Consider the following 26,339-nt stretch of genomic DNA (forward strand, 5'->3'; position numbering starts at 1 on the left):
AAACCATTGGTACCTAGTCCTCTCTTTTTTGGAAGGGTATTAATTATTGATTCTGTTACTTTAATATATAAATAGGCCTATTTAGATTATCTATGTTTCCTTGGGTGGATTTTTGGTAATTTGTGTCCTTTGGGGAATTGGTCCATTTTATTTATGTTATACAATTTGTGGGTATAGAATTTTCATAATATTCTTTTATTATCCATTTAATATCTACAGGATCAATAGTGATGACCTGTCTTTCATTTCCAATATTAGTAATTTGTATCTTCTCTCTTTTTTTCTTGGTTAGCCTGGCTTGGAGTTATTCAATTTCATTGATCCTTTCAAAGAACCAGCTTTTGGTTTCATTAATTTACTGTATTGTTTTCTATTTCCAATTTTATTAATTTCTACTTAAAGTTTGATTATTTCTTCTCTTCTGCTTGCTTTAGGCTCTTATTGCTCTTCTTTTCCTAGTTTTTGAGGGTGGTAGTTTAGATTGTGGATTTTATATCTTTCTAGTTTTCTAAATATATGCATGCATTAAATTCCATAAATTTCTTCTAAGCACTGTTTTCATTGTGTACCACAATTTTTGATAAGTTGCATTTTCACTTTTATTTAAAAATATTTTAAAATTGGGTGCCTGGGTGGCTCAGTCAGTTAAGCATCTGTCTTTGGCTCAGGTCATGATCCTAGGGTCCTGGGGTCGAGTCCCACGTTGGGCTCCCTACTCAGTGGGGAGGTCTGCTTTTCCCTCTCCCTCTGCTGCTCTCTTTCTCTCTGTCAAATAGATAAATAAAATCTTTAAAAAATATTTTAAAATTTCTCTTGAGACTTCGTCTTTGACCCAGGTTTTATTTATTAGTGTGTTGTTTTATCTCCAAATATTTTGAGATTTTGCAGCTATTTTCTGTTACTGATTCTTAGTTTAATTCCATGTGATCTGAGAGGATACTTTATGTTTTCTACTCTTTTAAATTTGTTAAGATGTGTTTTATGACCTAAAATGTGATCTCTCTTGGTGAATATTTCATGTGAGCCTAAGAAGTATGTGTATCCTGCAGCTGGTGTTGGATGAAGTATTCTATAAATGTTAATTTAGATCAGATTGATTAATGGTACTTTTTCTCTGCCTTTACATGAAACAGGACATCTAGAATGGGGCTGGAGCTGGCCAGTTGTTTGTCCCCCCAGGTCAGATAAGAAGAAATAGCTTCTCTTTCAGGACACCCCTGTTATGAAAAACCCTCTGGACATCTTTCAGAATGGTTACTTTTCCCCTGACCACAATTCAAAATGATTATTTTCTCCTTCCCCTGTCAGAAACATGAGGGGATTTTTCTTTAATCTTTGTCATTAGAACTTGTTGGGGTTCCTTGAGGTAAAATCATTGAAAGTGTGTCCCTCCCCTCCCAAAATGCTCCCCCGTGAATTTTCACTCTTAAGTTAGTACACACTCAGCCTCTAGCAATTCATCAAAATTACGACTTAAGTGTTCTAACCAATTATTGACTCCAGAGCCTTTTGCTTCAAGTAAGCTCATCACACCTGTGATTCTGCCTGTATCTCCAGGTTTGGGGGGTGTTGGTTTGCCTTGTCACCTCAGTTCTCTGACAAATCTTAGAAAAGATTTTCTATTTGTTCCGCAGTTTTTCTTACTGTGAGGAGAGTGGTGAGGCCTTCCAAGTTCTTTATATGTTGGAGCTGAAAGTAAAAGTCACTATTATATTTTTTAGATTTAGAATTTCCATTTGATTCCCCTCACCCCTATTTCAGTTCATGGATGAAATTGTCCATCTTGTTATCTGTTTTCTTTTTTTTTAAAGATTTTATTTATTTATTCGACAGAGATAGAGACAGCCAGCGAGAGAGGGAACACAAGCAGGGGGAGTGGGAGAGGAAGAAGCAGGCTCATAGCGGAGGAGCCTGATGTGGGGCTCGATCCCATAACGCCGGGATCACGCCCTGAGCCGAAGGCAGACGCTTAACCACTGTGCCACCCAGGCGCCCCTTGTTATCTATTTTCTTGAACATATTAATTATAATTATTTTAAAGTCTATGCCTGATACATCCAATAGCTTAATCTGATACAGGTCTATTTCTTTTGTCTATTTTTTCTTCTCTTGGTTTCTTTTTCTCCTTTAAAAATAATTCCCGTTTGTCATGTCTCTTGGGGTGCTTTTGTTCAAATGTTGAACATTATGAGAGAAAAATTCTAGAAAATTGAGATGACATTTTCTTAATTTGTAGAGGATTTTCTTTCGCTTTGCAAAGACAGTATAGGAGTAAATTAGCTTAAGCAAATCAAGAATTGAACTATTTCAAGGTTGGATTTCAATCTCTGTCAGACCTCTTCTATTTCCAGTTCCCCTTCTAGGGTGTAATCCTTCAGGGGTTCTAACTGACATCCTGGGGTATTTATCAGTTCCTCCAACCTTGGAAGTCCCCAAACGCTTATTTTTAAATTTCCCCTGTACTTTGAAGCTGCTGAGAACTCTGTTCATCTTCCCAGTCTCTTAATTGCCTATTTCTACCTGGCTTCTTTGTTTCCAGCTCTACACCTATTAAGAATTGGTGAATCCATCAAGGAGAAAATTAACTCAGACGGCCCATTTCATTTCTTTTCTCCAGGATTTAATTTCCTTTTCTCCAGGATATTAGCCCATCAAATCCTGGCTGTCTAGTTGGCTCTGAGTTCTAGATTTGATTTAGCTCTGTGTAACTGCTGAAAGCTCTATTCAGGTTTCTGCCTCTTCACAGCTTCTTTTCAGCCTCTTCACCTATGTTGATAATGAACTGGTCAATGCCTCAAGGGGAAAACAGGTGTAAAATGTCAGTTTTGCGTCATTAGGTTTCCCTTCTCTCCAGGATTTTGATACCTCAATCCTGGCTGCTTTGGAAGCTCTCCAATGTCTTTCAATAATTTAATCTGTTTAAATGCCATAACTATTTTTCAGCTTTTCTTGTCCTAAGTGGGAGGATTAGTCTTCTGTTAGTAGGCCGTTATAGCCATGAGCAGAGTGTCTTTCACAGCTTCGAGCACAATATTTTTATTATCATCCCATGCAAAATGTTTTCTAATTTTAATTGTAATTTCTTCTTTGACACATGGGTTATTTAGAAATGTATTTCCTAATCCCCCAAAATATGTGAACTTTTAGTTGCATTTTTATTATTAATTTCTAGTTAACTGCACCATGGTTGGAGAACATACTCTGTATGATTTTAATCTTTTTGAAATGTTAAAACTTGATGTATGGCCCAGATATGGTCAATTTTTATACATGTTCCATATGTTTTTAAAAATAATGTATCTTTTGTAGTTGTTGAGTATACCTTTATGCCAACCAAAATTTGAACTAATTAGGTCAAGTTTGCCAATCATATTCAAGTGTTTTATATCACTGCTATTTTTATTTGATTTTTTCTGTCAGCGATGAAAAGAGATATGTTAAAATTTCCCACTCTATTATTTTTTTGTAGTTCTGTCCATTTCTGTTTTATATATTTTGAAGCTATGTTGTTAGATGCATACAAATTTAGAACTGTTACATCTTTCTGGTGAATTATACATTTTTTCCTCATGAGTATCCCTTTTTATCTGTGGTAATGCTTTTTGATGTAAAGTCCATTTTATTTGATGTTAGTTAATTTTTACCTACTTTTAGTTAGTGTTTTCACAGTATATATTTTCCATTTTTACACTTTCAGACTTTCTGTATGTTAAAGCTTTTTTCTAACGATTTTATTTATTTACTTCTATGTGAGAGAGAGGAAGCACAAGCAGGGGGATCAGCAGGCAGATGGAGAAGCAGGCTCCCTGCTGAGCAAGGAGCCCAATGTGGGACTCAATCCCAGGACCCTGGGATCATGACCTGAGCCAAAGGCAGATGCTTAACTGACTGAACCACCCAGGTATCCCTCTGTATGTTACAGTTTTTAGATGTATCTTTTGTGAACAGCGTGTAGCCGGGTTTTGCTATTTTTATCCAATATTGCAGTATTTGTGTTTGAATGGAAGCATTTAGTCTGTTTTCATTTAATGTAATTTCTGATACATTTAAGGTTTAATTTATTGTCTTATTCAGTGACTTCTATTTGACCTGCCTACTCTATGTCCCAATTTCTTTCTTATATTCTTCTGGAATTATTGAATTTTTAAAATTATTCCTTTTTCCTCTATTAACTTGGTAGTTGCACTAATTTACTATTGTTTAGTAATTACCCTATTATTACAGATTACATTGTTGATTTTCTAAAGTTTAGTATGAATAGCCCCTTTACCCTTTTCCCAGACAACTCACAGTATTTAAAATGCTAACTTCACTTACTGTCAACTCAATTTATATGCCATTGTTGTCATGCATTCCAACTTTCTATATTTTTTCAACCTAATTCTCTTTATATTTCAAAATTTTAAGAATTCTTATTCATATTCTTATGTAATTGTTTTATATAGTCAAGACTCACATATTTACACTTTCCTTTGTGCTTCTTTTCTTCCTGCTTTGTAGAAAGATAAGTTTTCATTATGCCTGAAGAGCAACTTTTAGTATTTCTTCTAGCATGAATTTGCTACTGATATTTTTTTTTTGGTCTGAGAATGCCTTTATTTCACTGATACAGGTAAAGTATATTGTCTATGGGAATATAAATCTAAACTGGCATTAATTTCCTTTCAGTACTTTAATAATATTCCTCCATTGTCTGGCTTTATTTTTCCTGTTGAGAAGTTAGCTATCAGTTTAATTGTTGCTCCTTTGAAGGTAATCTAAGGTTTTTGTTTTATGGCTATTTTATTTATTTATTTTTATTATGCTTAGTTAGCTAGCATATAGTATATCACAAATTTTGATGTAGTGTTCAACGATTCATTACTTGTGTGTAACACCCAGTGCTTATCACAACATGTGCCTTCCTTAATGCCCATCACCCAGTTACCCCATCCCCCCACTCCCCTCCCCTCCGCAACCCTCAGTTTGTTTCCTGGAGTCCAGAGTCTCTCTGGTTGGTCTCCTTCTCTGATTTCTTCCCATTCAGTTTTCCCTCCCTTCCCCTGTGGTCCTCTGCTCCATTCCTTATGTTCCACATATGAGTGAAACCATATGATAGTTGTCTTTCTCTGTGTGACTTATTTCACTTAGCATAATCCCCTCCAGTTCCATCCATGTCGATGCAAATAGTGGGTAATCATCCTTTCTGATGGCTGAGTAATATTCCATTTTATATATGGACCACATCTTTATCCATTCATCTGTTGAAGGGCATCTCGACTCCTTCCATAGTTCAGCAATTGTGGACATTGCTGCTATGAACACTGGGGTTCATATGCCCCTTCTTTTTACTACATCCGTATCTTTGGTGTAAATACATAATAGTGCAATTGCTGGGTACTTTAAGATATTTTCCTTGTCTTTGATTTTCAGTAGTTTCACTATAGGTGTGATTTTCTACAATTCATCTTGCTCCAGATTTGAAGGACTTCTTATATATGGCTTCATGTTTTGGGAAGTTCAGAAAATTCTCAACCATTATTTCCTCAGATATTACTTCTGTCTCGTTCATTCTCTCCTGTCTTCCTAAGTTTCTTTTTTCCTCTCTTCCTAAATTTCAATTACACATATGTTAAACCTACTCTCTGTATTCTCCCTTATCCATTCTTAATTTTTTAATTCTTTGTGATAAATAAATAAATAATATAAAGAAATAATATAAAGAAATATAAAAAATCCCTTTGTGGGATTTATTCTAGATCATTTCTTTCAACCTACTTTCCTGTTCAATATTTTTCTCTTCATCTATATGTACTCTGCTGTTAGATCCATCTATTTTTTTTCCCGTTGGGCATGGAGCCCAACGTGGTGCTTGAAGTCATGACCCTGAGATTAAGACCTGAGCTGAGATTAAGAGCTGGATGCTTAACTGACTGAGCCACCCAGGTGCCCCCCATCTGTTCAGTTCAAAATTAAGATTATTTTAATTTTTCATTTCTAGAATTTCTGTTTTATACTTTTTTATAGTTTCTAATTATCTGCAGAAATCCTCTCTATTGTCCTTTATCTCCTTAAACATATTTATTTAAAATACATGTCTGATAACTCTAATATCTGAGGCCCCAATGAGTCTTTCTTTATTATCAATCATTTCTGATCATTTCTGTTAATTTTGTCTTGTCTTCTTGTGTATTTTGTTGTTTTCTTTTGTGTGTCAGATATTGTATTTTATAAAACTTCAGAAATAATCTGAGGATGACATCATTTGCCTCCAAAGAAAATTTATGTTTGTGCTGCTAGGCATCTAGGAGCATTAGCACTCTGGGATTACCTTATTCTACTTTCCAGTGATTGAGATTATTAAAAATTAAACTATCCTTGTGACAGCTTGTCTACCTCTTGTTATTCTGACTCTGAGGTGCAACTTTTTTAGGATCACAATCTGAAAGACATTGGGGTTCATCAAGTACACCTCTTGGCAAGATTTTAATTACAATAACTGTCTTCCTAGCCTCCAGAGGCTGTCCAAAATTCTGCATAGCCTCTCAACAGTCCCCTTGATAACTGTATATGCTTCATTGGGAAAAGTGGCCCTAACATTAAGCTAAACTTCCCCCAATCCTATTCTGAATCAGTTAGTCTTAACTATCTTGTTAGCCGTCTAGTGCCGTCAGGGAAGTTAAAAAGTATGCTTGGTCCTGCTTACCCAGATTAGCAGAAGGATTGGTTTCATTCACTCCTCTCCCATTTTTGTAATTCATCATTGAGGCTTTTTGGTAAATTTTTGTTAAAGCATACCATATATACAATGAAGTGTACAAATCCTAAGTGTTCATCTCAAAAAATTTTCATAAAATGAACAAGAAACAAAACATCAACAGCCTAGTGGAAGGTTCCTCCATCCCCCTATCTAGTCGATAACTCATCCCAAGGGTAACCGCTAGTCAGGTTTCTAAAACCATAAATTAATTTTGTGCGTGTTCTTTAAACTTTATGTAAATACAGTCACATGGTATATATTCTTTGTATCTTTTTTTTGTTAACGTAGTCTGTGGGATTAATTCATATTGTTGCATGCATGCTATTCATTGCCATTTATGAATATAAACTCCATTTGTGAATATACTATATTTTATTATCCATTCTACTGTTGATGGATATTTGGAATGTTCCCAGTTTGGGGCTGTTATGAAGAGTGCTACTATAAACATCCTTATATGTGTCTTTTGGTGAACATATGCATGCATTTCTGTTGTGTGCAAGGTCATCAGTTGTGCATATTTTTGGACTGAAGACAAAATTAAGATTTGGAGCCTGGAGCGTAGCAAACTAAGCAAGGTAAATGCCGCCTTGTGTGGGCCTGTCTGGAAAGCCAGGTGATCTTGCCCAAGAGACAGATTTGTTCATCTCCATGTCCCATTGACCTTAACAGTTGGCACTGCAGCTGGAATGTGTTTTGTCTTAAATCGTATCCTCAGGGGCACCTGGGTGTCTCAGTCATTAAGTGTCTGCCCTTTGGCTCAGGGCATGATCCCAGGGTCCTAGGATCGAGCCCCGCATCAGGCTCCCTGCTCTGCTGGGAGCCTGCTTCTTCCTCTCCCACTCCCCCTGCTTGTGTTCCCTCTCTCACTGGCTGTCTCTTTCTGTGTCAAATAAATAAGTAAAAATCTTTAAAAAAATCTTATCCTCAGAAATAACCAATGGTGGCATTTTAGCAAAAGGCACTCCAGAAAACTCCCTAAACACATAAAATCATGTACAAATTTTTTTAAATCTAGTATTTCCAAGACACAGGAGCAGAGACAATAAATAAATATTTAAAATTTCCCTTTCATGCCTTATTTCATGAAATCTGCTTTCTCCTGGATCCAAGAGATATGACGGATATTAGTGGCTGAGCAGAGGGGGAGTGAAGAGACGGGCTATTGCCCCCTGTATTCTAGAAGAAGACAAAAAGTATAAAGAGAAATAGTTGCTCCATGAGAAGATAAATTCCTTCCCTGGAAATTAGAGAAAGACAAATTTTAACAAAATGGAAACGAATTTTCTTTTGGCTTTTAAGAGTGGCAAATAAAAAAATGGGTGACAAGTCTGGTGTGCTTGGTGAAGGGAGAGAAGTGGGCAAGGTCTTGAATCACTGCTGGTGGAAGGGGAACTTAGGGACCATGGCTCATTGGTGATGTGTATCTCAGGTGACCAATAATTGTGAAAAGATGGTCTTTTTGGTCTTGCCATCAGCTTCCTGTTGAACTTAGAGAGATGTGATTGTAGCTGAGTGAAGAAGGAAGAAACTTCTCTGGTTGGGTACAGGTTGGTGTGAGAGTGAGCATTACCTGGGGAGACTTGGGGTCAGGGTAGGGTTGGGGGCAGAGACCTGAAGGGGTAGAGTCAGATTTCCCTACATCTCCAGGCTACCCGCCAGCTCATTTTAGTTCTCTAAATGATGAATGGGGTCAGGGGAAGAGTTGATGCTGGGATACAGGAGTGAGAGGTGAGAATCATTTGGCAGAGTCCTGAATCAGTGAAAGGTAAGAATTGTGGTTTACCACCCAGACCTAAATCTTTACCAACCACTATCTTTCGGTTTCCTTGTTTGTCTCTAGGGGGCGGCACAACTCCAGGGAAAGGAAGAAAAAACATATACACTATTTAATAGAAACTGAAGCAGTTCTTCAAGGAAATGTGGGGCCTGAACTGGCCACAGGGTGGTGATAGAAGCAAACTTGCAACCAGAGCCCATTCTTCAAAAAAGAAGGAAAAAAGCAATACTTAATCCCAATCCTTTTTGGCTCTGGGGGAAGCAGCGACAAAATCAGTGGGGCAGAAATGAGGGGTAAGTGGGCATTTGAGGGGAGAAAGTGAGGTCGAGAGAGTGGCTGGAGGGCAAGGAAATGGAAAAAGTAAGCATTCGGTGGTGGTGAGGGGCGGTGATGAAAGTGTTTGGAGCACAGGGTGAAGGGTGTGCCTGAGACCTAAATGCGACACATTTGAAAGCTAGATTTGTCACTCTGGAGAGAGGGCATTTATGTGCCAGTACATCTACCAAGCCCCATCTCTCTTGCTTCCCTGCAGACACAAATTTAGGCAAGGAAGGAAGGAAATTGCTCCACACAGTGTGATATCCTGGAGATAAGGGGTGGGGATAGAGGTGTTGGAGTCAGAATACAGGGTCCAGAGGCAGCTCAGACTCTTCCTCTCCCAGCCTTTGGTTTCCTTCCTTCTTACTTTGGTGCTGGAAAAGTCAAATGTTGCACCTCTGAGGAAACAGGGGGATGAGTGTAAAGGACGTAAAAGCCAGAGAAGGAACATTTGAAAATCAAGACCCCCGTGAAGAAAGAAAGATACTGATACCCTTGTGTTCTAAGTGTTGACGTGTCCATCTGAGGAAATTCAGATAAAATATCTAGTATTTGCATTGCCCCTAGTCCCAGATTGAATGGCAGTTAGTGCAATTTGCGTACCAAAAAAGAATGTCCAGCAATCACAACAACTAGATAGCTTTTAGAAGAGGGTGAACCTTCTGTGACTTTTGTAAGTGTAGGATGTACTGAAATAGGGGATTTAGTAGAAACAGTTCTGGAGGTCAGGGGTAAAATTTACTACAGTGTTTACCCACTAATCAGAAGAGATTGCAATCACATTAAGCTTCAGACAAGGTGAGGACAGTTAAGGCTTCTGAACTTTAGTCAAAGACCTAAAAACACCAAAAAACCAAAAACAAACCCCCCAAAAACACAAAGACCTAGGAAAAGCAAAGTCCATACTATGAGGCTGAATAAACCATGGGCAGTAAGAACACAGGAACTCCCAAAGAGAACTCTGTCCTAATAATAAAAGAAAAATCACCCTTTCCGCAATTAAAACTACCACATTTTTTGTGAGGCTTAATGTATTACAACTTTCAGGTGTGTACTTGACCTCTCTAAGTGTCCTTTCATTCAGGGGAAAATGTGGTTTGCTCAGCCCAAGGATGCTGGTTTTTCATTTAGCCATGATCAATAGTCATTTGGCCAGCCTCTCCATTGTTAGAAACACGATCCCCACTCCCGGCCCTGCTATTAAGGAGATGGCTCTCTGTGCTCTGGATAACTTGAACGCAAGGGTTGAAAATCAGGGCCAGATTAAGATGTACATCAATGAAGTGTGTCGGGAGACTGTGTCACATTGCTGCAACTCGTTTCTGCAGCGGGCCGGATTAGATTTGTTAATAGGCATGACAGTTATTAATAACATGCTTGCCAAGTCCGTTTCAGACTTGAAGTTTCCTTTGCTATCTGAGGGAAGTAGATGTGCTGAGGTTCAGGTTTTGAAACTGTTGAGGGGTTTGTCTGAAAAGCCGGTCTTGGCTGGGGAATTGCTGGGTGCCTGAATGCTGCTCTCACTCATGTCCCTCTTGATCAGGAACGGAAATGCACAGGTTCTGCCCGACAGCCTGGCCTCTTAAATGGCCATCTCGAATGGAACGGAGCCGAATCCACCCAAACCCCTCTGGTGAACACACGCTCGTGTTCTCGTTCAAAGAATCTGACGTGGGTGCTGCGGAAGATCCAGCCTTAGCCAGTCACCACACCACGGGGTGGAAGTTACACTTGCTACATCGAGGACCACACTCTTCTGGGCCAGGCAGGGGTCCCCCCAGAGCTCTGAGTAACTTCTGGGTTTTGCAGTCTGCAGGCAGCGTGCATTGTCAGTCACTCCCTTGCGGCCTTCCTCCTGTGCTAAAGGGATCCTTTCAGCCGCCAGCTGTGGCTACAGAACTTCCTATGAGAGCATCGTGAGGGAGGCCTTGCCTGTGGTGGTCTCCCTGTCCGAGCTGGACCATTCTGTGGAGACCAGGCACGGGTCGGGGTTCGTGCTGAAAACGCATCCGTTGCCGCTTAGGTTGAATTCTTTCCCATCTACTCCTTCTGCTGTGTGAGCTGGTGGCTGGTGAACCCATGCCTCCAAAGAGGACTCTCCCCTTCTCTGTGCTGTGCTGACTTAACCTCCATTTGTGTGTATCATCAATAAAGTCGTGTGCTTTGATTGGCAAGAACGAGACATGGAACTCGTCCTTGAGTTGACAGTCCATATGCGGAGGAAGACAAAGACAGGCGACCAGGGCTAACTGACTGGGGCCTTAGCTCCCTGACAGGGGCGCGCTCACCAGTGCTCGCAGGAGGCAGGGGTAGAGGTGGGCTGGAGGGCTCAGGATAAGCCTCGAGAAGGGGCTGGGGGCCAGGGAGCAGAGGGGGGCTAGTGGAATTAGGACTGCAGGACACAGCACGTGTGAAGCAGGCGGCACAGTGCCTGGCACCAGGACCAGAGAAATCCCTCGATGAAGCTGTTTGCCCCTGACTGCCAGCCTGGGCAGGAAGGTCAGTATCCTTGGGGTCTGTCTACACATCCTTGGGGACCACTTGGCAAGCCATCCCCGTGCATTTAATGCACAAGTGTGGCAACGGTGGGTGCCGCTCGCTGCGTGCCCACGTGGTGCAGAGCTCTCTCCTGTGACGCGGCCGGGAAACCTACTTCCAGGCCCACTCCCTTCCTTGGGACCCCAAGCCCAAAATCCTGGCAGAGAGAGAAGTCTTGGCCCCCTCTTCCTTTGGGGGAACCTCCTTTCTGCCCTCTCCCCGGTCCGTTCGGTGACATCCGAGAAGGGGCCAGTGGAGCCCTCCACGAATTCGCCGTCAGGGTGGCAGGGCAGACGCTGGGGTGGGTGCCTGGCAGGGCTATGGCCGGCCCGTCGGGAGAGACATGTCTGCACCCCTCATCCGAGCTGCCGGCACGCCCTGGAGGAAAGGGGGAACCCGGCCCTGTGCACGGAAACACTCTGTGGATCTGGACGACTCATGTGGCCGCCCCTCTCCACACCACCACAGCCCTCCCAGCAACCCTTGGCCCTTGCATCACCGAAGCCAGCTCCCCTGCGTGTTTTTGATGTGTCAGGCAATGGTCCTCTTCCCCTAAGCCTTGGCCCACAACCCAGGCAACAGGAAGCTTCCCTTGGGCAGTGCCGCCTCTGTGCCTGGTGCCCTCTCCTGGTCTCCCTGGGGTGCTGCTCTGGGCCACCGTGCCCTGGGCATCAGCACTCTGTGCCTGCTCTGCCTTCTGGCTGCTCTCCTCCACACAGACCATCGTTTTACTTGTTCCTCCTTTCTCCCGGGATTTGGGTGGCAGGTGGATTACACGTCTTCCGCTTCTACCCACCCTCCCACCCTTCGGGCTGACTAGCAGGTATGGGTGCCCGCCAGGTCCCAGGACCATCTCTGGGGAATCTTCCAACCTGCAGTGGGGACACTGCCTCTCCGCAGGCACTGGCACCTTGGATGGCCAGCATGTGACTTGTGCTTGCTGTGACAACACACGCCCAGCAGGGCTCACATTCTCACACACACACACACACACACACACACACACACACACACAGGCACGCACCCCCCCCCCCCCCCCGCNCAGGCACCTCCCCACTGCTCTGCGCTCTGCCAAACCCCCATTCGAGCGCTGCCACAGGCAGTTGTCCCCCGTCTCCAAGGCAGGCCCTTGGCCCTTTCAGGCCACAGCTGACTTCTGTCACAGGGAGGGCCTTGGAGACGTCCTGCTGGTCTCCTGAGCCGCTGTCTGTCACAGGGAAGCCTGTGGGCATCTGAGGGTCTCCAGGGTGGGGTCCTGGCCCAAGGCAGGAGCCTCCTGTGCATCTGCCGGCACTGCTCTCCCCCAAACACCTCCCGAGTCTGCTAGCTCGGGTCCCTGGCCTGCCCTTTATCCCCTGACTGGTGGCCATGCTGGGGCAGGAGCCCTAGGGCCAGTGGAGGGGATTCGGGAGCATGCCTGCAGTCAGGGCCTGATGAAGACCTTCAGAGGCTGTCAGCACCAGGAAGGCCGTGGTGCGCCCCCCCCCGCCCCGTACCTAATTCAGAATGAAGGAGCAGGGGACCACCAAGCACCAAACTTGCCCACCTGCCCACTACAACGAACAGATTCTTCCTGGGCTTCCCCATGGTAAACATTTGACAAGGGCATCAGAGCTGCAGCTTGTCATGCTCTGTGGGGAAGTGCCCTGCCTTGATGGGCCCGCCCCAGCCGAGCCTGCCTCTTGGGTACATCTGGGGGCCCGTCCCCACAGACTGCCTTCTAACCGCACAAAAGGCCTGGTCTTGCCTCTTAACCGTCTCCTGATGACGCCTACACTGGGGCCCTGTATGTAGGGGCTGCACACTAACTCCCAGCGCCCCCCCCGCCCCCCCCTGCTTGCTACCTCTCCTGGGGATCTTGGGATCTGACCTCCCTGCTCCCCGCTCCCTGAAGTGCACACACAGGAGGTGGCAGACATCCGGCTTCCCAGCCCATGCAGCCAGTCCCAGACTCTGCCTCCTCACCGGGACCCCATGTGCCAGGCTCCAAGCAGTTTCCTCCACCAACCCCTCACTTTGATGTGCCACCCACAGGTAGCCGGGGCCCACACCAGGTCAGTCTGTAAGGCGCCACAGCACCATTCAGCTTAGGGTTTGTCAGCTGTGGCCAGGGCTGGCCCCAGGCTCCCTTCTGCTGCCCCCCTCCCCCTAGATGGTCTAAGAGGCAGATGGGTTTCTCACCACAGTCCAGCACAGGCCTGCAGAAGATTGGCCAATCCCTTGTCTGCTACACAGGCTGCAGGCATCACCTCACACTCTGCTACTTCCCTCCTCTCTTTGCTCATGGCCTCCTGTTTGCCCTGAGGGCAGGCTCCTTTCCCCTTATTGCCTCTTGTTTTTGTGTGTGGCTTAGGATGTCCTCCCCCAGGCCAAAGCGTCTCCTGTGTGGTTTGCTAATTTCCACTGAAAGGCTTGTCTCACAGGTCTACTTGGAGTTTACCTTTGTGCAAGGTGGGAGGTGGGATCCAACTTTACTTCTTCCCCCCAGCGGATAACAGGTTACCCCAGCACCATTTGTCACTCCTTTCTGATGCTGCGGTGGGCACACCTGAGGTCCTCAGGCTCCCAGCAGCCGAGCAGCCCCTCTGTGGCTCCCGGGTGTGAAGTCTCCCCTGAGGCACACCTTTCTCCCAGGAACCTCTAACTGACTCGGGGACCCTCAGCTCCCTGGGGGCCCTATGGCAGGAGGGCTGTGTGTGTCAGCAGGGAGGTGGGTGTTTTTGCTTGTGAGCAGGCCTCTGCCCCAGGTTCCTTCTCAGGATGTATTCTGGCCCACAGGAAACAGGAACCCTGTGCCCTGGCTTACTTTAACAACATGGGAAAGTGGGGACTGGCTTCTTCCCTCACCAAAATTAGTTGATTTGTGTGAGAGTAGAGCAAGTTGAATAAACTGCACTGTGTGTATCTTCATAAACATCATCTGCGTTATTCCATCATTATACGATTTTACATTTTCTGAGATTGTATAAATTCTCTTTGTAATGATACACACAGAATGGCACAGCAGTTTCTACCTCCTGACAGATATATTGGGCTTGCATGGGAAAAAGTCAGTAAGAGGCTCATATTTTTTTCTGTTTTCTTGTTTCTTTTGAATTTTGTACATATATGTATTTTCATTCTAAAATTTAATAAAAAGAACAATTACTGTTGATTTGTATAAAATTCCTGATGTAGCGCTGTCATTCTACAGTCATTTTTGTGAACTCTCTTATTAGTTTTATTTTTCTTCTTTCTTACTTTTAAGTAGATATACATAGTTTACGAATTATGACAGTTTTATCTCTTCCTGTTCAATATTTTATAGCTCATTCCTTTTTATCTCATTGCACTGTCAAAGACCTCCCGAACAACAGTACTAATGATACAGTGCAATCTTGTCTTGTTTCCCATTTTAATAGTCCATGTTTCAGCGGTAAGGTTGATGCTTGCTGCATAGGTTTTTGAATGAGTAATCTATCCTATATTTTTATAACAGAATTTATAAAGCAGTCAAAATGAGTGAGCTAGATCTCTATATATCAGTCTAAACAATTTTCAGAAACCTAATGTTGTGTGAAATAAGCAATTTGTAGAAATATATGGATAATGCCATTTATATAATTTTAAGCATATGAAACAATGCTATATATTATTTTGGATGGATATATTTCTAGAATAATTTAAAATGGGTACTGAAAGATGCACATCAATTTTACAATATCAATTACCTCTGGGAAGGGATGGAAGAAAGTGTGACTCTAACAGCATATGTAACTTAATTTGATCTGTTAATACAAAGATATTAAACAAATACAAGAAAGTGTTAGTGTTTATAAATTATGGATGATATATACATATAATCTCATTTTTCTCTGTATCTCTTCTTTTAATTACAAAGAAAAGTGTATTGTTTGCCCAATACAACCAATAAGAAAAGACCTTCACAGGGGTGCCTGGGTGGCTCATTCAGTTAAGTGTCTGCCTTTGGCTCGGGTCATGTTCCCAGGGTCCTGGGATCAAACCCCGTGTGGAACCCTGTGTTGGGCTCCCTGCTCAGCTGGAAGTCTGATGTTCCATTTCCCTCTGCTCCCCCCTTTTCATGCTCTCTCTCTCAAATAAATAAATAAAATCTTTTAAAAAAAGACCCTTACCAAGGCACATCCTCAAGTAATTTTAGAATAATAAAGATTAAAAGGAGACCCTAAAATCTTTCAAGGGTAGGGGGAAAATCATCTAAAAATCATATTGGCATCAGACTTCTTATTCATAACACTGGATGATCAATGTCAATGAATAAATGCCTTTAAATCCTTAGAACATATGCTTTTCTCTATTATTCTATCTCTAAACACACTATCAAGCAGTTATGTGGAGACAATAAAGATGTTTTTAAGACTGAAAGTACTCAGGAAGTTTATCTCCTGTGGACCTTTTCTTAGGAGTTATTTGAACATGTCCTCCAACTAAACAAGGTAGTACTCAAGTCAAAGGGAAATACCAAATCAAGGGAATGGTGAGCCAAACTCGGGGAAAGCGATAAAGGTTAGTTTTAAGATAACAGCTAACCAGCACACTTGGTTGACCAGACCAAAGTGGAACAAAATGGCAGAGGATTTGAGGTAGTGGGTGAACTCATGAACAAAAGGGGACTTGGTAAAATCAGTTGAGAGGTTAGAAAAATTAGAGGCGAATAAGAGAGGAAAAACAATGAGCCGAACCTCTAAGAAAATCTTATAGTAATGGTTCCCAATGAACCATGCCTTCTTGTATCCGTACCATTGTGTAGTCCCTTCCCACATTGACTCTGGACCTGGCCATGTGAATTTTTTTGGGCAGTCTGAACATAAGCAAACATGAGCCATGAAGAGGCTTGAACAGTGCATTTTCCATGGGGCTTGCACTCTTCCTACTCTGAAACCACCATGTGTGGAAGCCCAAGCTAACCTGCTGGAGGAAAAAAACATGCAGAATAAACATGAACTGTTTCAAATGAGTACGCCTATGAAGAGCTGCCAGATAAAATAGAGGACCCCCAGTTAAATTTGAATTTCAGATGAACTTAAAATATTTTTCACTATAAGTGTGCCCCAAACATTTCATGGAACAAACTTATACTAAAACAATTATTAGTTATTTGAAATTCAAATTTAACTGGGCATCTTCTAGTTTTATTCCTTTATCTAGCTACCTCAGCTACAGGAAAATCAGCCCCCAGCTTATCTGCCAGCTGGCTTCAGCCACGTGAATAACCTCAGGCAAGACTAGCAGAAGAACCACTAGTTAAGCCCAGTGCAGATTCCTGATCCACAAAATAATGAGTGCGTAAGATGGCTGTTTTAAGCTACTGAGTTTTGAAGTGGTTTTTTACATAGTAATAGACAATAGATATACAAAAGAAATATGTCTACTTGCTCCAAATATGCAACAAATTAAGATAGAGTTCAGCACTCGACGGTGTGTAAAGAAAAAGAATCTACTGAATCTCGAATCTAAGAACAGTATCCCTTAAGTGACTCAAAAGCCTTGACTTTGGATTCCAGAACATTTCTAAGAAACTATAGTGGGCTATGTTAAATCAGAAGCTAATCCCAGATGTCTCTGGGATCTGACCATTCCAGATGAGATGGGCAGGTTTGAACTAGCTCCTAAGTTATTAAGTAAATATCCCCAGGGTAAAATGCATTGGTACCATGATAAAACTTACACCTACTTCAACCACACCAGAAGACAGGAGATAAGTAGACCATGGCTGCGTGCTCTCAGAACAGTCAGAAGTGACCAAATGGATATAGAAGCAACCCTCTAACATCCCACAAAAGATCTAGGTTTAACTTGTGAAAGCACCTGAGGGAGTCAGTTGGTGTCATCATCAAAGCGATGCCTTCATGGCGTCTTGAAAGGAAGAGAAGCTTGCTCTTCTAATGGAAGGAATGCTGCTCGTATTTCTTCATTATATACCGTATTTCTATCTGTCTATCTATCTATCTATCTATATATCATCTATCTATCTATCTATCTATCTATCTATCTATCTAATCACCCATACCTATATAGTAAGTTCCAGTTTACTTTGATATTATGTTCTATAACAACTGAGTCTCTCAGTAAAGTTTTCTGCTTTCAACTCCGGAAGTTGAAAATCATGAACAGAATTTAGTTGGTTACAACTGTAAAAAATCATGCTCGTTGCTGAGCCACATAGTGTCCTAATACTCAAATCTATTTTGTATAGTTTTAGAAAATGACTCACATATCACTTTGGGGATGCTATTTCAAGTAGGCAAAAGACTTAATACAATGCAGTTAGCAGAACTTGGTTTGGAGAAGATGATAAAAGAAGAAAGGACAATAGAGCTGGCATCCTCATTCTATGAAGTGAGAAGTGAACAAATCCTGGTGCAAGTTTAGGAAAAAAATAAATGTTTATGAACATCATTTAAAATTACATTTAGCTACTTTCTTTATTTTAATTTATTTCATGGCCTATTTCCTCCTTAAGAAAGCAAGCTTCATAACTGCTATCTCTGTCTTGCTTGCTACCAAGCTCCAAATGCTTGGAATAGTGCCTGGCACACATGGTGCTCAATAAATGGCTGTTGACTGTATGATTAAACTATGATTACTAACAATACTGTAAACATTAGGAATAAGAGAGGGGGAGAAAGAATTATGAAAAAAATGAACTTCAGTGTACTATTTTTGTAGGGAAGGTCATTAGAGATACAAGTGTATTTTTGGCATTTTGAAGACAACCACAAGAATAGTTCTCAGTCTTGGCGCTATTAACATTTTGGTCTGGAGACTGTCCCGTACATTGCAGAATCCCTGGCCTTTATCTACAAGATGTCAGTAGCGCCCTTGTTCTAAGTTGTGACAACCAAAAATGTCTCCAGACACTGACAAATTAGCCCTGGGGGGTACAAAATTACCCTGGTTGAAAACCACAGTGACAGAAGGAGCTAAAATCAGAAAAGTTAAAAAAGATTGCCCCTGGACTCTAGAGAGTGGTACTATGTCTAGGGAAGAGCGGGAGGGGAAATTATTCATTTTCATCCTAAATTCTGTACTAATTGTACTGTTATAATATGTAGGTATTGGTCTGAGAATATTAATGTTTATAGAAAACCAATAATGAAGTGGAATCAATGAGACTTTGAGACAAGCTAGCAATACAGGATGAGGGAGAAGGAAGAACTCAGGAATAACTAGGTTTTGGCAGGGGCAACTGGGTGGATTGTGGTTGTGTCCACGGAGACAGAGAAGACAAGAGGGGAAAATGTTTTCGTATGGAACTGGAGAATGATGGCTCCAATTTCAAACATGTTGAACATGAAAAATCTGCAGGATATGCAATCTGTAGGCATTAAATAAATTAATCATGAAACTCAGGACATATTGACTTATGAGTCATCAACATATAGGTGATAATTGAAGCCATAGCAGTGGATGAGTTTCCTGAAAAGAGAAGAGACCTGAGAGCAAGACCTCAAGATATAGAGTATGTTACATCCTGGGTTTTTTGATGCTTCTGCATTTTAAAAATTAATTAAGATCATATGGTAAATGTTTAATTCATTTTTAAAACAAATTTATCTTGGCAAACCTAACACATTTTTATTGAAAATATTTCAAAAATAAATAGATAAGCACAAGCTCCTGTCCAAAATCAGAATTGCAGCTTTAATGCTACACAATCAAATTGAGTAGGCACTAAGCACTAATTTTGTGTGAGGCAGATGGAGATTCAATAGTAAACAAAACAATCACCATTCTTGTGTTCATAGAGCTTACCATGTAGTGGGGAATACAGGCAAAGAGAACAGAAAATACAGTGGAGTGTGATGAATGCCAAGAAAATTAGTGATGAAAAGCCACTTCAACTAAAGATGCAATAGGATGTGATTTAAGCATCTTTTGTGTTACCCGTTTTTCTCTTAATAGGCATGAGCTCAGCTGCAAGGACAGGAAGAAACTGTGTTGTATGTTTCTTTGCCCCCTGTGCCACGTAGTAAGAAAGCTCAGAAAGGCTGACAGAAAACATGGGGTTGTTCGCCTTTCTCGGCCTGACTAGAGACTCTGTCAAAACCAAGCCTGGGAGTATACTGAGCTCTAACTCCTTCACAGACAGCGTCTCCATTAATTTAAATTGGTTTTATGCTTGACAGTCTGTTCAGTTAATTTTCCAGGAAATCTCTAGTTGCGTTTCTACATTCTCAAGTCAGCCACTAGATAATACTGAATTTCAGAAAGGGGAGAGATGGTTTGTATATTTCTTTCTTTTTTTATTGTAGTAAGAACACTTAATGTGAGAAATATCCTCTTAATAAATTTGTATATTTCTTAAAGTTTAAGAAGCATGCACAAATTGACAACAAGAGCCACCACGGAGCAGAAGAACCATAGTAAGAAGCACAGATAAATGGGCAAAATAAGAAATAACAGAGACAGGTCAAAGAACTGGTTCAATAAAATCTGATATCCCTCCAAGACGGGGAATCAAAATGGAACGGCACAATAGGTAAAGACAGGTAAGAGAGGGAAAGAGAAAAAGTACCTGAAAAATTCATGGCAGATAAAGAAAACTCATCTGAAAAAATGTAGGTGAAAATTGTCACCAAATATTTCCCCATGAATTAGAAAGTTTTAATGAAGCAATTAAGCAGGAGCTCAAGAAAGGGATGGCAAGATAAGAATGAACTACATTATGAGCCGTCAGGCCTCAGGGAAAATGTAAGAGAATCACAAAGAGGAAAGCAAAAATGACAAACACAGGGAAGAAAGAAACAATAGCAAAACTCTAGCAATTAATGTCAAGTCTATGTAAATTTAGGACAAAGACCAAAGCAAATGTTGTGATTATGGTTATGGAACAAATGTAGTGGTGATAACCCAGATGAAGGAGAAATGATATAATTAACAGCAATTGGGAGAGGAAAGAAAAAAGTGGGAGGTAATATAAATATGTTGATTTTCTTATCCTTAGTAGCTGCAGTCAAAAGATACCACTTAAAGCGGACAAACCCGGCAATAAGGGTCTAAGTATATTCAGTAACACAAAGGGAAACACTAAGAAATATAACTTAATCAACAAAAATTGGGTAGATAAAAAGAGGAAAGGGAGAAGGGAAGAAAAGGAAATATGTATAAGCATTGAATCATTATTTGTAATATCAAGAATAAATGGGGAATAAAACGCTAAATATCCACATATAGGGGACTGACTACATAATTATGATATATTTATGCAACAAAATACTATTTGGCTATAAACTAAAAAAACATTTTTATGTAGTGATAGCAAATGATTGACAAGAAATACTATTTGGCTATAAACTAAAAAAACATTTTTATGTAGTGATAGCAAATGATTGACAAGATTATTATATGGGTGTGAATATATATATATATATATATATATATATATATATATATATATAATTCCCTAGAATTATGCACAAGAAACTGGTAACATTGTCTGTGGTGGGGGAGCACTGGTAGTGGTGACAGAGAGGTGAGAAGGAGATTTTTAACGTATGCCCTTTGTTATCTTTTGAACTTTGAACAATTAGGATATAACTAATTTTTTTAAATAAATTAAATTTAAGACAAAAACTAAAGAACTGGTTGACCCATCTTTGCTCAGCCTTGTGGATATCATGTTATGTGAGATGCCTGATATACGCTTTGTAGAGCTTCCCAACTCCACATACAATGTTTCTTGTTCTAACCTCCAAGGACTGAGGCAAACACATAGGGAGGGCAGTGTCCTGGTTGCCACTTGGCCCCCTGCATCCCTCCCCATTCTTTTTTTTAAAAAGATTTTTTTTTATTTATTTATGTGACAGAGAGACAGCCAGCGAGAGAGGGAACACAGCAGGGGAGTGGGAGAGGAAGAAGCAGGCTCCCAGCGGAGGAGCCCGATGTGGGGCTCGATGTGGGGCTCCATCCCTGAACGCCGCCGGGACCACGCCCTGAGCTGAAGGCAGATGCTTAACGACTGCGCTACCCAGGTGCCCCATCCCTCCCCACTCTTAACCTTAGTCTGGTGCAGTCCCTTTAGCAAGTAAAAATGATAATGTTATAAAAATATTTAACTAAACTAAATATAATTCCCCCTGTAAATAATGTTCTCATGTAGCCCATTCACTAAAACTACTTAGGATTATAACCTCACACAAAGAGAAGCAAGCTACTGCCTGTACCTTGCTCAAGAAACTTAGAGTTCTCAGAGCTAATTTTTAAAACTCATAGCCATCTAATATTACTCAGCCATCGGAAAGGATGAATATTTACCATTTGCATCGATGTGGATGAAACTGGAGGGGATTATGCTGAGTGGAATAAGTCAATCAGAGAAAGACAATTATCATATGGTTTCACTCATATGTGGAGTAAAAGAAACAGCACAGAGGATCTTAGGGGAAGGGAGGGAAAACTGAATGGAAAGTCATCAGAGAGGGTGAAAAACCATGAGAGACTTTAAACTCTAGGAAACAAACTGAAGGTAGCTGGAGGGGAGGTGGGTGGGGGGATGGGGTAACTGGGTGATGGGCATTAAGGAGGGCACGTGATGTGATGAGCCCTGGGTGTTATATATGCAACTGATAATTGTTGAATACTACATCTGAGAGTTAAGATGTACTATATGTTGGCTAATTGAATTTAAATTTAAAAAAAGGAAAAAAAAAGAAAAAGAACCTCATAGCCATCAATTTAGAGTTTTGCTAAATTCCAAAAGCTCTCATTACGTATCAGGAAGCAGGCCTGGAAGACTCTGACTATAGATCTTTGCTAGATGCTATAGGTGGTGAGAACTTGGAACCTAAAGGAAGTGTCCATCAGAGAGGAATTTTGTGGAGGGAGAGAGAAGGAATCACAGCCAGGCATGTCTCCTGGCTCAAATCAATTCCTAGATCGGAACCTTAGAGGGGGTGGGTATGAGAAATGACCAGATCAGATATTGGAAAGTCTCAGGGCATTGGGGTTAGTTTCTCACTTCCACAGGCACAAGCTTCAAAAAGTGTGGGGTCTGGCATGGGGCAACCCAAGTGACAGAGTAGAAGAAGCTGAGAGAGAAGGCTGGTGGGAACATACTTCCCCCCCCCCACCCCTCCCCCCCATCACTTCCCTTACCTCCACATGCCCCCCCCCGCCCTGTTTAGAAAGTCACCAAATCTATCTACTACCCAATTAAAAAGTCTGGATAGTGAAAAATACAGAACTCTAGATACATATTTACACATTGACAATTGGTCCTTGTGAGATACAAATATTTATTCAACGGGAGACACATGACATGGTTATTTGAAGTACTTATTTGTGGTCATAACTTGAGCCATCAAACTACCCTTCCTTCCTTCCAAATCATCCCGTATCCATAGATTCAAGAACAAAGAACAATAGAATACCAAGGGCTAAACTTAATGGAGACCTTGCCAGGGTTAAAAAAAAAAAAGATTGAATAGACCAGAAGAACCAGTTTGAACTACTCCACTGCCAGGGGAGAGGGAGCAAGAGAATACAAAAGTAAAATGAAAAAAACGAAAGGGTCTTAAGGGAGAGTTGGGGGAGGAGGGGGGAAGAGCACTTGTGGAACAATAGGACTTAATTCTTTTCTTTTTTCCTCCTCTTTAGGAGTGACTGGTGAAGCACTTGATCATTCCCCTTTTTTATTGCTGTTCCCAAAGCAGCAGAAACCACAGTTACGTCTAATGTGTTGGCATATGGACTAGGAACGGTGGAATTGAAAGTAGAATAGCATTGTAAGAGAAGATATAAGGATCATGCCTATTCACAAGCGAGCAAAACCAGACAAATACATGGGAATAAAACCCCAAAAGAAATGGGAAAGATCATTATAAAGGAAGGTTTACTAAAGGAAAGAGGGATTGGGATAAACGTGCCTAGATGGGAAAATTATAAAGATGCCAATGTTTGTCAATTAACCCATAAACCCAGTGCGATTTCAGTGAAAACATTAAAAATTGGATTCTGCAGGAACGGACAGACGGAGAGACCGGGGCGGGGCACCGGGCTCTCGCGCCGCCGCCACCGCAGGCGCGGGGCTGTGTGCCAAGGCCTGATCCCTGCAGCGCGGGCGGGCGGCATCGAGAGCTCCGCGAGCCTGAGTCGCCTGGACTCGCAGTTCGCCGCGGAGTGCGTGCCACAAAGCAGACTCGGGGAACAGCAGAAACTTAGGATTCTGCAGATGTTCTGCAGACGACAAAGGAGCCCGTCGGTGGAGGATCCTATCTCACCCAAATCTGTGAGAGTGATTTCCCAGCAATTGCTCTGGGTGATACACCAAAGAACAGAATTCTTCTCTACTTTTTGGCCACTAAATGCCTAAGTGCACCGCACATTCCGCGAGGGAAGAAGGGCAGAGCTTCTTGGATGATGATGGACATTCCACCGGACAGAATGAGGGCAGAGAGTGTGACATCTACACCACAAGGGTGCAGTGTGAACTTCCTCATCTCCCTTCCCGTCCAGCTCCCTGCCTTCTCTATCCACTGTGGTGTTTGGTGAGTTTTTCCATCGCCCTGGACAAGAGGAGGAACTTGGCAATTTTAACGTGGGGGGGGGCGTGCTTTCAGCAGTGCGTTGACTAAAGCACTCTCCTGCGGTTTCCTCACACCAGACTCAGAAAGCTGCTTACCTGCCACTCAGAAGAGGCCATTCTGGAGCCGTGCGATGATGACAGCGAGGCCAATTAAGAGTATTATTTTGATCGGAACACCTCCTTGTTCAGATATGTTCTGCATTTTTATTACACGGGGAAGCTGCAGTGTCAGTTTTTGTTCTGGCAGGAGATGGAGTACTGGGGCACCCAGGAGCTCTTCATCAGTTTCTGCCGCAGTAAGCGCTCTACCAGGAACGCAAGGAAGAAAACCACAGAGAAGGACTGGAACGAGAAGAGCAAAGACGAGAGTACCAGCTCCTCCTCTGAAGAGTCTTGTCTGAGAAGGAGCTGGAGAAGTTTGACAAGGGGTGATTTGGTCAGCTCCGGAAGAAGATCTGGATTCGAATGGAAAACCCAGCCTACTGCCTGCCTGTCCTCCAAGCTCATTGCCATCTCCTCCGTGAGCGTGATGCTGGCCTCCATTGTGGCTATGTGTGTCCACAGTATATCAGAGTTCCCGAATGAGGACAGAGAAGTGCATGACCCCGTGCTGGAAGGCTTGGAGACTTCGTGCATCACTGGTTCACCTGCGAACTTTGCCATCTGGCTGGTTGCTGCTCCGTCAAAAGAAATTCTGGAAAAATGCTCTGAACATAAATGGACCTCATCTTCATGATTCCCTTCTATGCCACTTTGGCTGTAGACACCAAGAAGGAAGAGAGTGAGGACATTGAGAACATGGGCAAGGTGGTTGAGATCCTCAGGCTTATGAGAATTTTCCAAATTCTCAAGCTTGCCTGGCACTACGTAGGACTTTGGTCTCTAGCTGCCACACTAAGACACAGCTACCATGAGGTTGGGCCGCTGCTTCTCTTTCTGTTTGTGGCCATTTCCATCTTTTCTGTGCTCATCTACTCTGTAGAAAAAGACGACCACATGTCCGGTCTCACCAGTATCCCCATCTGCTGGCGGTGGGCCACCAGCAGCTTGACTACTGTGGTTTGGAGACGCCCACACAGTCACCTTGGCCAGGAAGCTTATCGGCAGCACGTGCATGAGCAGTGGCATCTTGGTGACTGGGTGGGTGTCTCCACATTATCTTCAACAAGTCTCCCTTTTGCAGAAAGGACACTGATGTGGACCAGAGCAGTGAGGACCCACCAGGGAAGTGTCATGAACTATCTTGCTTTAACATTAGAGATATCTGTGCACAGCAGATGCACGGCTTCACTACTGGTCTTTCTTCTGTGGGAACTGTGGTGAGCAATTCCAATTCCACAGATGCTTCCAGCACTGCAGACAGTGAGAATGTTTATAACACAGCATCCTGGGACAATTGCACTGGAAAATGAACAGGGACATTTGTACCTGTATCTTGTGGCCCTTCCTGATGTTAGGCTAACACAGCTTTATAAACCTCAATGGGTTCATTAAAATCATTTAATTCTCAGGGTGTACCTTTCAGCCACAGCTGGACATTCCTTGCTCCCAAATGATAGAATCTTCTTTATTTTCCTCATTAAAGTGAATTAAATGCCTTGTTCTGAAATTTATTTTTTACAAGAGAGAAAGTTGTGATAAGATTTTGGGGAAAAAGGTAAATGGTATTGGGTGGAATTTATTGCTATGGTATATGTATCAGTCTGTGATTGTCATTTATTCACATGAGGCTAAGTGTAAATTACTGATAAGTAGACTCAAAGGACCAGCGACTGAAGACTACATGCATGTTGGATCCACAAAATGAGACAATGCATATAAATCCATGTGCATGTTACAGACATGGAAATTAGGAACCTAATTATGGGGAAAATTGGATTCTGTAATATGCCATTAGTATAACTAATTATACCTTTAGAGAAAATTAAGATACAAAATCTACCTCAGGGCAAAAGTACACAAAAAATGCACACATTACACATACCACCAATAGGTTAAAAAAGGAGCTAATTCTAAAAAGAAAACCGTATCTATTTCAGAAGGACGTATAGGCAAAAGGATTCTGATAAACGTGGGATGTGAAGACAGCCCAAAATATATGATAATATAAAAGTTCGATAGAAAACATTGACAAAAACAAAAAACTTAAATTCCAGATTGATTGAATGTACCACACCAAAAAAAAAAAGGCAAGGAAATGATTGAGAGAAACCATTGCAACATGTGAGTTCAACATCTGACAACAGCCATATTTCAAGTGCAGCTAATGACTAACATGTGCAAAGCACAGCAAGTCTATACATAGAAAATGAACTTGCTCTACTCTCACACAAATCAACTAATTTTGGTGAGGGAAGAAGCCAGTCCCCACTTTCCCATGTTGTTAAAGTAAGCCAGGGCACAGGGTTCCTGTTTCCTGT

General features: G+C 42.0%; 1 protein-coding gene and 2 pseudogenes across 7 annotated transcripts in view; 2 read left to right on the forward strand and 1 right to left on the reverse strand.

The window, feature by feature from the left end:
• The window catches only part of DLG1 (discs large MAGUK scaffold protein 1), a 1,062,265-nt gene that overhangs the window by 805,371 nt on the left and 230,555 nt on the right, over window positions 1–26,339 (reverse strand). The gene's annotated exons all lie outside the window — the stretch shown is intronic.
• LOC105242139 lies at window positions 8,427–11,011 on the forward strand (annotated as a pseudogene).
• Window positions 10,437–25,331, forward strand: LOC100483047 (annotated as a pseudogene).

The sequence above is a fragment of the Ailuropoda melanoleuca genome, chromosome 1, assembly GCF_002007445.2.
Source record: "Ailuropoda melanoleuca isolate Jingjing chromosome 1, ASM200744v2, whole genome shotgun sequence".
NCBI lineage: Eukaryota > Metazoa > Chordata > Mammalia > Carnivora > Ursidae > Ailuropoda > Ailuropoda melanoleuca.